We start from the raw sequence: 13,087 nt of genomic DNA on the forward strand, positions 1-13,087 counted from the left end.
TGGCTGCAGTCACCATCTGCAGTGATTTTGTAGCCCCCAAAAATAAAGTCTGTCACTGTTTCCACTGTTTCCCCATCTATTTGCCATGTAGTGATGGGACCAGATGCCACGAATTAGTTTTCTGAATGTTGAGTTTTAAGCCAACTTTTTCACTCCTCTTTCACTTTCATCAAGAGGCTCTTTAGTTCCTCTTCGCTTTCTGCCATAAGGGTGGTGTCATCTGCATATCTGAGGATACCTCTCTCGCCAGTCTAGATTCCAGCTTGTGCTTCATCCAGCCCAGCATTTCTCATGATGTACTCTGCATATAAGTTAAATAAGCAGGGGGACAGTACACAGCCTTGACGTACAGCCGAGGTTGTCAGCAGAGAGGTTTGTCAGGTTGTTGGACACGTAGAAGGGGGTATGTGTGTGTTTGTATAGTTTATATATCATTTTAAAGTATTACATATGTATATAATATAATTGTGTTCTTAGAACCAATGGTTAGAGCTCTTCTCCCAAAAACAGGAGCCATACAAGTTACTGTACAGTCACTCCCATTGTTAAATAACAGTAGGGAGTTATGATTAAATATTTTAATCCCATAAATTTTATTATTTTAGGAATGAAAACTTCAAGGTAACTTGTCCAAGATGCCAAACTAATGGGCAGCACTGTCAGGATTTGGCACCAGGCTCCCCTGACCACAAAACCCACTTTGTTCTCTGCAGCTTTGCACCTCTTTTCGCCTTGCTAGGGAAGATGGCAATGGATAAAAGTGGGGAGAGCCTAGTGTTAGAGAAACTGGTTTTTATCTGTAGGAGACGGCCCCTCTTCTACAGAATTTCAGTTCGCACACTCGATAGGATCCTCTCAGGGACAAAGATGACCCCAACCTTTTCCTGTTCTATTTCTCTCTGCATTTGAGGCAGCAGCTAATTGAACACAGTTTCTCTCCTTAACAGATGATAGGGTCTAGCGAATTTTCCTTTTCAAGGATGATAATTAATAGTGACTAATATTCACTTATTGCTTAGGGGATAAAAACAACTCAGGTAGCAGGAGCCTTTAAAAAACAAAAACTACCCTCTCCCTTTACCTGCAAGTTACCCTGGAGTGTGAGCCTAGTTCACTCCTTTATTATATAAAACTTAAGCAGGAAAGCTTCTCCAGGAAGCTGATTTAGGTTCTCTGTCATTTCCCTGACTGTGAAATTTAAATTTCACCAGTACAGTTTGCTTTTCTTAAAATTATAGTACCTTTCCTAAGGAGAATGGGGCCACTGGCATTCTCACAGAAGACACCCAGAGACACAGACACACAGAGATACAAATCCTCTTAGAAACACACACACAAACCTGTGCATACATGGACACCATGGCCCGCACAGCTGCAGCGTGGGACCTAGGGGTAGGCAGGTTTGCGGGGTCAGGTAATGTTGATAAGGGCTTTGGGAAAACGCTTTGAGATTAGAAAAGCACCGGGCCAGCTCGTCAAGCAGGTCAGATTTTTACCAGTTGAGAAAGAAATTTCTCACTGGGCAGCACCACATGATGTAATGGATACTGTCCTCAATGGTTTTTTTGCATCAAACACTTCTGAGTGCCTATGAATTTTGTATTTCTTTCTTAAAAACGGCCTTTAGTAAAAGTCAGATTCATGGCATTAAAGCGCGGCTTGGTGAGCAGGAAAGATGAGCGGTTCCAGTGTGTACGAAGCCATCGGGCCCTACTCAATATCCAGGGAAAATCTGAGGGGTAGGTTTATGGCTCTTTGAGTTACTCTTGCAAACCAGGAGCCAAGTGCTTTGACAGAGAGGGAGGTCGCATTTGTAAGCCAGGGTCTTGAGTGTCGGTGTCCATGTTGCTGGTTAAGGGCAGAGCATATACGTTTTGGAATTTCCACATATGTCAGAGCTGGGGCTGGTTTATATTGTCTCTCAAAAGTCAAGAAATGAATCCATGTGCTGGCATAAGTGAAGGGTTATGTGATATCTGCTAGGAATGAAAAAGCCAAAATGAAAAGAAATGAATACTCTGATTAGCCCCAATTTCTGTGCTCAGCTTTTTACCCCCATTTGTTTGGATCTGTCAACCCACAGCAGATTTTTATCCCAAATCCAATAAATTTGATAACGTCCTAGGAGAAAGATTTTACATTTTTTGATTTTTTTCTTTGATGCTCGCTTCAAAAAAGGTAAGCCCCAAACCTTCTGATTATGTAACTGTTTGAGCTGTGAGTCAGCTAAGAACTATGAAGCAGGAGAGGTAATAAAATTCAACCAGGTCAGCTCTGCCTCACTGCTCGAAGGTGAATCACCTGTCTTTGTTTAGAGTGCAGATCTTTATGGAGGCTGAACTTAGGTTCATGAGAGTCCATTGACAGGATTCTTTCTGTTGGGAGACTTGTTTTTACATTCTGATCATTTTATTAGGAGAAAGAAGCAAATATAAAGACATAAATGAGTTCTGAGTAGAGACCCTCTGCTTAGAAGCTACTGGGCTTTCTGTTAAGTAGGGAAGAAAACTAAATGATAATGTCAGAGACCCACCTCTGAAGCTTTGGACTAAATCTCTGTTCCTATTTTTGTAAGAGCTCCTGTAGTTCTTATTCTGTAATTCTTAGGATTTTCTTTTTATATATAATTTTTAAAATTAATCAATTGGACTGCACTAGGTCTTCGTTTCTGCACACGGGCTTTCTCTAGTTGTGGCAAGCCGGGCCTGCTCTCCAGCTGCAGTGCACGGGCTTCTCACTGCGGTGGCTTCTCCTGTTGCAGAGCGCGGGCTCCAGGGGGTGTGGGCCTACTAGTTGAAGCACGTGGGCTCAGATGTTGTGGGGCGTGGGCTTAATGGCTCCACAGCTCGTGACATCTTAGTTCCTGGACCGGGGATCGAACCCGTTGCCCCTGCAATGACAGGTGGATTCTTAACCACTGGACCACCAGAGAAGTCCCCTCAGAGCTTTCTGAATTAGGGTCTGGGGTATAGGAGACCTTTACTCGGTCCATAAGGAAACAGTAATGCTAGGTGAATACCTGCTCCTTTATTTATCCAGTATGTATGTATCACCTCCTGCGTACCTTGCTTCGTTAATGAGCACTTGTGTTGGGAATGGGACAGTGGAGGAAGGAAGATGCCTCAGAGGTATCTCTGAGCCTTGCCATCGAGGGACTTTCACAAGTTAGAGAAACAGCCTGGCACGTGTTCCCAAAACAGGCAAAAATATAAACAAGTGAAAGAACCTAATATACAGAATAGCTGAAAGGATTTAGAGAATTAAGAGTATTTCAGGGAGTTCCCTGGTGGCATGGTGGTTAGAATTCTGTGCTTTCACTTCCATGGCCTCAGTTCAGTCCCCAGTGAGGGAATTGAGATCCCACGAGCCCAAAAAAAAAGTGTTTCAGTTCTGATCTAGGGAGTCCCTTGAAAGAGTACTGCGTTATTAAAGCAATTGAGTCAGTTATTAAAGGAATTAATAGATGAGAAAAGACTTAATAGCAATGTGATGTTTGGGGGGTTTCCAGTTTTAAAATGGTAGATCAAGCATGCTGTTATTTTCCCTTCTTCACCAGATTTTCACTTAATGAAATGACAGGAAGAACAGAAGGGAATAAATTCTTCAAAGATGGGAGGTGTTACAAAGTTCCAGATGTGGGGGGCCCCTGGTCAAGTATTGATGGGTGAATGCTGTGGAGGACGTCCCCGCTCAGAGCACATGCAGGAGCCATGTCTGCAGCAGAGGCGGAAGTACTTCCCCCTGGTGGTGGCCCCCGCAGCCCTGGAGAGGGGCCGGGGCTGGAGGTGGCAGGTCGGGGACCATCTGCAGAGCGGCCGCGTGATCTGGCAGCTCCAGGCTGAAGTCAGACAGTAATTCTAAAGATGCGGAGCAGCTTGTTCTGGAAGAGGGTCTAGGCTCCAGTTGGGCAGGCTGACATCCACCAGAAGGGGCTTCTTTGCCTTTCCCTGCCCAAACCCCTTAAAGGGGAGAGAGGGGCAGCCCCTTGTGTATGCAGAGTCCCAGGTCAGGCCTCCCATTCAGGGGTGAGGCTTGCTGGAGCAAGTGACTTAACTCGGCAGCAGGGAGCCTCACCAGCCCCTGTGTTATCAGCCTCCTTCACGCTAAATATTAATCGGCCGCCAGAGATCCGCAGACCATGAGGAGAAGCAGTAGAGCAGCAGGAAGAAGAGGACTGACTGACCAGGACAGCTGTCCTCAGAAAAAGCAGTTCAAGGCAAAGAAGCCATAAAGATTTCAAATTAGTGTCCTCATATCCAAGATGATCAATACCATGTCTGCAAAACAAGAAATGTGTAATCAGGAAAAAGACATAGTCAGAAAACAAAAAGAATGAATGAAAATTTAAAACATGGTTGCTCACACTCATTCATCAAAAATTTTGAGCAGAGAAAGGAATAGGGGAGATATATAAGATCTAAGCTGATCAACTTTAGGATGTGGGTAGCAGTTGCTTAATGTTGATGAATAAAGAACTAGAGGCAAGAATGTATTTGGAGTGAGAGAGGTATCTGTCAAGAGCAGATCTTTCTGGCAAGTGGGATTTGGTGCAAGTAGGGATGGCTTGTATGTTTCATTTGAAGCCCTTCTATGTTAAAAAAAAAAAAAGTATTTTCATTTGCTGTGATCACTTTTAATAAGTTTGTTAACTCTGCCTTGTCATCTTATAAGAATGTAATTTTTTTTTAAAAATTATTTATTTGGCAGCATCAGGTCTTAGTTGTGGCATGCGGGGCTCCTCAGGGTGGCGCCCATTTTCTCTCTACTTGTGGTCTTCACGCTCCAGAGCACTTGGCCTCTGTTAGTTTGAGGCACGCAGGCTTAGCTGCTCCACAGCATGTGGGATCCTAGTTCCTGGACCAGGGATTGAACTCACGTCCCCTGCATTGACAGGCAGATTCTTAACCACTGAACCACCAGGGAAGTCCCTGTAATGTTTTTGTTTCTTTCTTTTTTTTTTTTTTAAGCTAGAATGTCACAAACTTGCATAATCTTTGTTTTGATGATGCTAATGATGTGATTAGAGGTTCTGAGAACAGGGAAATACAATTCACATCATGTCTGCAGATAACTCCATCTACACCAAAACCAATAGTTTCGGGGGTGTGTTTTTCTTTGAACCAATATCTTGAAAAAATCCGTGCTAAAGTCAGCCCTGCGTGTATAGATGGGATGAATATGGGTAGCAAGTAAAAGCTGGATTAAGTGTGCAAATGAGCTCCCTGGAATAACGCCCAGGGTTTCAGTACTGTCCTTCCTGGAACAGGCTCCGAGCCTGTGGCGAGGCCTGGATAGAAGCTATTCTGGAGAGTCGTTCCCCGAGTGGGGCAGTGGCTCCCAGGCTGGGCTCCCAGGGGCATGCACATTTGTGGAAGCAATGATTGACCTCATGTGCTGTTTTCAGTTGTCCTGAATTTGGGGATTATGGCAACTCACTGTGGAAGTAACTGATTGTTTCCTGCTAAAACCTTCATGAGCATTTTGCCAAGTTTAATGTTAAAATGAGGAGATGAGTCATTTGAAATAATGCAGTTTGTCCGATAGATAAAAAATTTTCAATACCTGGAATCCATGGGGAAAAGTTAATAATAAGACTCATAGCCATGAATCTCAGTGTTCTGACGCGCACCCAGACTTTTCTTCTAGTACTCAGATCCAGCACTCAATTTCTAACTCTCAATTCAAGCAAACAAAGCTAGAGGTAGGGAACTGGAGATGGAGCTGGGAGAATTTGAGGAAGTCTGTCTTGTGATTAATACTATAATTTTCTACATGGAAGGCAAAAAGGGTACTTATTTTTCTTCTCTTTTTTTTAACTGTTCATTTTGTATTGCAGGATAGCTGATTAACAATGTTGTGATAGTTTCAGATGAATATCAGATAGATTTATGCATTCTCCCCAGACTCACATCCCATCCAGGCTGCCACATAACACTGAGCAGAGTGACACTTTGGTTATCCATTTTAAATATAGCAGTGTGCACATGTCCTTTCCAGACTCCCTAAACGATCCATTCCCCTCAAAAAAAGCGTACTTATTTTTCTAATGCAAACTGTGAAGAGTCAAGGTGTATAAAATCTTGGCTGATGAGACTGTGTAGTAGACAGGATGTGAGAGCGTTTTGGGGCTGAGGGCTGCTAATGAACTGCTGTTGGTCATACCTGATCCTTGTCCTGCATGGATGATACAGTTTATATGTTGGAAGTTTCTTGCATGTCATAAATACCTGATAGATGCTTTCTTTAAAGTGGACATATGGATATATGTTATAAACTCAAGTTGAATTTTACTACTAAAAATAGGTACTTTGAGCCTCTAAAATCTTGTTTGCCATTTTTTTTTCCTGTCCTGTAATGTAATTTGTTCTAACTCTGAAAGCTGGAAAAGCAAGGATTATAAAAATTAGATGGCTTTGATGTGGCCTCAAGTGTTGTTAAACGATGAGAATAGTAGGCCTTTGTATTATGAGAACTGCACTGGTTGCAAGGGACATAAACCCAACGTGAACGAACGTAAGAAAAAGGGGAACAAGTGGTTCCCTGGTTTAGGGAGTCAGAACCCAGGGCTCTAGTCAGGAACTCCACAGAAGTCTTTGTCCCCCAGCCTTCCTGAGCCTCTTTGGGTGTTGGCTCCATCTTTGACGACTGCCTTCCTTCTCCAGATTGAACTGTGCCTGCCCATATCTCTGGGCTCATAGCTTAACAGACCTAGGACCTAGGAGGAAAGAGATTATTCATTTTCCTGCCCACTCCCGCCAGAAATTAGTCCTTTTTTTTTAAAGGAAGGAGCCTTTATGCAGAGTATAAGAGAAACACTGGGCTGGAGGAAGCACAAGCTGGAATCAAGATTGCCGGGAGAAATATCAATAACCTCAGATATGCAGATGACACCATCCTTATGGCAGAAAGTGAAGAAGAGCTAAAGAGCCTCTTGATGAAAGTGAAAGTGATGAAAGTGAAAGAAGAGAGTGAAAAAGTTGGCTCAGCATTCAGAAAACTAAGATCATGACATCTGGTCCCATCACTTCATGGGAAATAGATGGGGAAACAGTGGCAGACTTTATTTTTGGGGGCTCCAAAATCACTGCAGATGGTGATTGCAGCCATGAAAATAAAAGATGCTTATTCCTTGGAAGGAAAGTTATGACCAACCTAGTCAGCATATTAAAAAGCAGAGACATTACTTTGCCAACAAAGATCTGTCTAGTCAAGGCTATGGTTTTTCCAGTGGTCATGTATGGATGTGAGAGTTGGACTATAAAAAAAGCTGAGCGCCGAAGAATTGATGCTTTTAAACTGTGGTGTTGGAGAAGACTCTTGAGAGACCCTTGGACTGCATGGAGATCCAACCAGTCCATCCTAAGGGAGATCAGTCCTGGGTGTTCATTGGAAGGACTGATGTTGAAGCTGGAACTCCAGTACTTTGGCCACCCGATGCGAAGAGCTGACTTATTGGAAAAGACCCTGATGCTGAGAAAGATTGAGGGCAGGAGAAGGGGACGACAGAGGATGAGATGGTTGGATGGCATCACTGCCTCAATGGACAAGAGTTTGAGTAAACTCCAGGAGTTGTTGATGGACAGGGAGACCTAGCATGCTGCTGTTCATGGGGTCGCAAAGAGTCTGGCACAACTGAGCGACTGAACTGAACTGAGTCCCACATTGGCCTTGCTAGGTCGCGTGTCCATATCTGGACCAATTCCTGCAGTAAAAGGACTAGGACACCATAGCCCAGCCTGACTCTCTGCTTACTCTTGTGGTTTGGGCGTCAGTACTGGTTATCAGCAAAAAGGTGCTGGGCAGTAAATGTCCACTTCAGCAGTGGTACAGGTATATATGCCTTTTACGTTTGTGTGTGTGTGTAATTTATATGGTTTTTCTTCAGCCATTGTGAGAATGAGTTGCAGATATCATGCCTTTTTATCCCTAAATGCTCCGGTGTATCTTTTTAAGAGTAATGCCATTTTCATAACCATTTGTTTAGTTATTGCTTTTGTTTCCGTACAGTCTGTGGAAAGACACGCTTTAAATCATGCAAATATCCTGTGTCTCTTCAGGTTGTTCTCCCCCAGATTTAGCATTCCTTGATGGTTCTGGACTATACTTATCTTGATTGCAGTGGTTACAAAATGATTTTCCAACTCCACCACTCTGTCTACATTTACTGTTTGGATTGTATAATAAGCAGGAGCTTTCCTTTCCCCCTCATTTATTCATTATTTGTCTGTCTGTCTATCATTGGTACGGATTCTTACCATTTTCAATGGCTTATAATTCATTACTGACCTTAATTACTTTCGTGCTCACATGGCCCCAGTTTTGACCAAAGAGAGTTCTTCCAGCTGACTCCTGTGCCCTTTTGACGTGCTGCCTTCGCTTTTTTGGGCATTCCCTTTACTTTACGACACAGAATGTTTCAGGCTGATATTACAACTTCCTTCTCTTGGAACCAGCCATTTTTGTGCGGAACTTTGGAATTCGAAACCAAAATCTGAGAGTTGTGCGTGCAGATTGAGCTTGGAGTGTCTTTGCTTGTTGGCTTTCTCAGTTGTCAAAGCTAGGGGGAAATACACAAGACAAACACGTGTACATACCTGTGCGTGCACATGGATACACATCTACATGCACACACAGTATACTCGTAATGCACATGCACACGTTGGTATGCATGTCATACATATACTTACCTTAGAAAGCATGTGTCACACGGAGGCCTCCAGTTTAGAGGCCTCCCACAATCTCTTCCTTGCCTTACATTTCGTATTTATGTCTTCCTGGTGAGAACCACAGCTCCTCACATCAACACATTTACTAATTTGTTTAATCCTATTACCACAGCTAAAATGGCTTCAGAACTGCTTCCCTTATACGCCTACCAAAGAGAGTTCACCTTTTGTTTGCTGTTTTCCTCACTTCTCCCCAAAACTGAAAGTATATAGTCGGATACTGTGTTTATAAATTAATGAGATTTTTTTTTCCATCTGTTGAGTCTGGTTGTGTTTTTCATTTGAAAAACACCTAGATTTATTTATTTCAACTTGTTTTCATCTTTCATTAAAAAAATTTTTTTGTGTATGTAACATGCTTCCAAAACGCAAATCTGTATAAAAAGATACTTACCCCTTGCTTTATTTGGTTTATCCTCTTTGTGTCTCTTTTTGTAAAATAAGTAGATATATGCAAGGTTTCTTATGTTCTCTTTATTCTTTCATAAAAAGTAGCATGTTAGTATATTCTTGCACTTCGCTTTTTTCTGTTAACAATATATCTTAGAAATCATTCCATGGTGGTTTATAGAATTCTTTCTTAATTGTTTTTACAGCTGCATAGTTCTCCTTTCTATGTATCCTCATTTATTCATCACTTATGTTTGGACATTTAGGTTGTTTTTTGTTATTTTTAAATTATCAAACAATGTTGAATAACCTCATGCATATGTGTTTCATACTGATGGAGGTGTATCTTTAGAATGTATTCCTATAAATGGAATTGTTAGATCAAAGGGTACATACATAGGTAATTTTGTTACATATTATTTGACTACTATGTTTGAAGAACCTAGAACCCAAAGGAGAAAACAGTACATTCATGGTCCAAATCCATCTGTAACAAAGTGGGGGTTAAAATGTCTTCATTTGATAAAACTCTCAAGTGTAAGTTTTTTAAAACTCATTTCGAAGATAGGGAAAACACATTTTACCTAGTCTTCCTAGAGGATGAATTCAGGTGGTATTTTCTTGATATCCTATTTGAAAGTCCCATTTATAAGCTCACAAGGAATCTTTTCTTCCTGATACTTGTCTTTATCAAAAGAGCTCCAGCAAAAAGTTTTGAAAATCAAAATTGATTCTTCTGTCAAAGGTAATATTCAGAATATCACTATGAAGATTTCTCGATAGAGTATCTTCTTGCTGCTGCTGCTAAGTTCCTTCAGTAGTGTCCAACTCTGTGCGACCCCAGAGACGGCAGCCCACCAGGCTTCCCCATCCCTGGGATTCTCCAGGCAAGAACACTGGAGTGGGTTGCCATTTCCTTCTCCAATGCATGAAAGTGAAAAGTGAAAGTGAAGTCACTCAGTCGTGCCCGACTCTTAGCGACCCCATGGACTGCAGCCTACCAGGCTCCTCTGTCCATGGGATTTTCCAGGCAAGAGTACTGAGTAGGGTGCCATTGCCTTCTTCGATAGGTAAGCAAGTATCACTAGACTTGTTCCTGTTTTACTCATGTATATTTAAGAAGTTGTTCCCTCCACCCCACCCCACACCCAACTTCTGGCTAGGAAACCCATGGTGCCCCAGGCTTGACTTCGGAGGGGCCTCACTACAGCTCCTCCTTGTCATCATTTAATGTGTTTCTGAAAACATGGAAGGCAAATATATACACGTCTTATAGTAAGGTTGAGTATTTTGAGGAGGTTCTATTCCTTAATTCTGTCTTAAGCTTAATTTAGTTTTGAGCAGGATATTTTCACAATGAAGCACATGTTTCTAGCCCATCCATATAATGAATATTTAAAATGGAGATTAAACATATATAGATAAAGTTTTCCAAAATGAAATTATATTTCGTAGAAGGATAAAATTGATTTCAAATGTTGGAAGGATTTAAGATTTTACAGAAGATTAAATGGGATTCCAAGCATGTGATTATTATGGTGACTATATTTATATTACTATTTCTAAATGTGTGTCCAAAAAATGAAGCACATACCTTCTTCTGTTGAGACAATCAACTATGGAGTTAGGAATTTTTCTTTTTCTTTTTTTGGTATATCTGAGTTATTGGAGTGTTTTGTAACCAATTCTTTTGGTGATTATTTTGAAATTCCAAGAAGATTAAGAGAAATTTGAAGTTTTTGCATTTGTTGAAAGGGAGACTGGGGATTTAAAAAGAAAAAAGGAGTCAGGAAACATGATATCGTGTAAACAGTGAGGGGATTGTGAGTCAGCTGAGCTGAGCACCGGCCTCTGCTTGGCTGCTGGCTTTGGGGCCTTTGTGCTTCTTAAACCTGTTTGTACATCTGGAACATGAGTGTCACCTGCCCTGGCTCCCTTGCAGAATCGCTGTTGCTACAGTTAAACGAGACAGGAAACACTTAAGTGCTTTGTAGAATATAAATTGTAATTTTCTATGTAATTTTCTTAGTGAGAGCCACGTTACATGAGATAAATATTCCAGTGAAAATTGGACGGACATCTTTTTAAAAACTCTTTTCACTGGAGTCTTCTGTCCTGAAACTGGTAGGAAGTGGTCTTTCTCCCCTGATCCCCACCCCCAGCCCCCGAGTTTCATTTCCTAAGTTTGGGTCAAAACAAGTTCATAAAGAACTTTGCTGATAGGTAGGCAAGCCAGTCTTCAGCCTACGGAATCTAGGGTAAGACTGGGTTTTTGCCCACCTGATGAGTGACCCACGTGCGAAAGGGTGAAGGGTGTTGGGAGAAGCAGACTGACCCCACGGGTGCCTCCCACTGGGTCTTCCGTCTCTGTCCCTGTCTTCCCCCACACCTTGCAGTGACTCACCGGATGGGAAGTACCAGTAACTGTGGCTCTTTCCTCATCTCCACCTTCTGCCAAGACTTACTGGTTCTGCTTCTGTCGGATCTTTCACATCATTTATACCCTTGCGTTTTCTCTGATCACATGTCGCTTGAGTCTTCTTTCTCCCTTGCCCATTCTTGCCATTGTGCCCTTTTCATGCAGCATGAGTCTAAGCTCTCCAGCCTCACGTACCCCTGGGATCTTTCCAGCTGCATCAGCTTAGTGCTTCTTTTCACCTGTCCCGTCATCCAGCCGCACAGACTGTCTTTTAGCACTTTTCCATTCCCCAAGAACGTCATGGTGACTATGCGCGTGCCTGGTTTAAATACTTTCTCTTCCATTTACTAGCGTGTTACCCTGGAAATCTTAACCTCACTGTTTTTCTTGATAAAATTAGGATACTAATGCTATCTGCCTTAAATGGTTGCTTTGAGGAATAAAGGAGATAATCCATGTAAAAGTTTAGAGAACTGTGTCTGCATGTAGTAGGTGTTACATACAAATTAGCTGCAATTATTATTATTATTGTCTTCTGTCAAAATTCTGTGTGTATCTTTGCTCAAGTGTGTTTTTCCCAAATCTCCCCAGTTGTATGCATCCATTAGTGCATCCATCTATCCAATGAATATTTTATCGAATCCTTGGTATGCTTTAGGCATAACACTACTACTCGCTGTGAAGAATACGGAACTTAAGCGCGTACTGCCCTCTGGGAACTTAGTGTCTGATGGGAGAGCACAGATAAGTGTAAACTGTTCATCCATTCAGCACATGTTGATCAAGTCGCAGCAGAGGATCCGAGGTCCTGTTTAGTTCTGAGCCTGGTGTCACTCTGGTGAAAGATCAAAGTTTGAATGCCTTAGGCAAAGCACAGTTGAGGTGCTTGAAGAAAAGTAAAAGTTGCTCAGTCGTGTCCGACTCCTTGGGACCCCATGGACTATACAGTCCATGGACTTCTCCTGACCGGAATACTAGAGCAGGTAGCCTTTCCCTTCTCTAGAGGATCTTCCCAGCCCAGGGATTGAACCCAGATCTCCTGCATTGCAGGTGGCTTCTTTACCAGCTGAGCCACAAAGGAAGCCGTTGGGAGTGTAGAAAAGGGATTTTATCAGCCAGGAGGGGCCAAAAAGGCTTATTGGAGATGCTGCCGTCTTAGCAGGGCCTTGCACAGTGAATTTTGCCCATCTCCACCTCTCTCAAGGAGCATCCGTCTCCTGCCGTGGGCGATGGCTCTGGGTGGTCAGAATTTTATCCATGTGACCTCCTCAAGGGCTGTGGCAGTGTTGTCTTCAGTTTTGAACGTTTATTTGAAAGTGGGGTTTTTTGGGGGGTGGGGAGATGTTTGTATCATTTTACTTCGTATCACATTAATCCTATCTATAGTAGTCATGATAGGGGTGTAAAAAAAAAGTGAATTTTACATCAACCCATGTAGATGTTTCTTCCCTTTTTCCTGCAAATTTCTGACAGGAAACTCTTGCTGCTTTTCCATTAAAGCCTCTCCTGGCCCCAGAATTACAGGATGTACCCTCGTAACTTGAATCATATG

The 13,087-nt window shown here is 42.3% G+C and overlaps 1 protein-coding gene across 27 annotated transcripts in view; it reads left to right on the plus strand.

Moving 5' to 3' along the window:
- CHD6 (chromodomain helicase DNA binding protein 6) overlaps positions 1-13,087 on the plus strand; it is a 201,175-nt gene that overhangs the window by 74,526 nt on the left and 113,562 nt on the right. The window lies entirely within an intron of this gene.

The sequence above is a fragment of the Bos grunniens genome, chromosome 13 (genome assembly GCF_055505025.1).
Source record: "Bos grunniens cultivar Pamir isolate PY7600 chromosome 13, Bosgru_T2T1.0, whole genome shotgun sequence".
In the NCBI taxonomy this organism is placed as follows: Eukaryota; Metazoa; Chordata; class Mammalia; order Artiodactyla; family Bovidae; genus Bos; species Bos grunniens.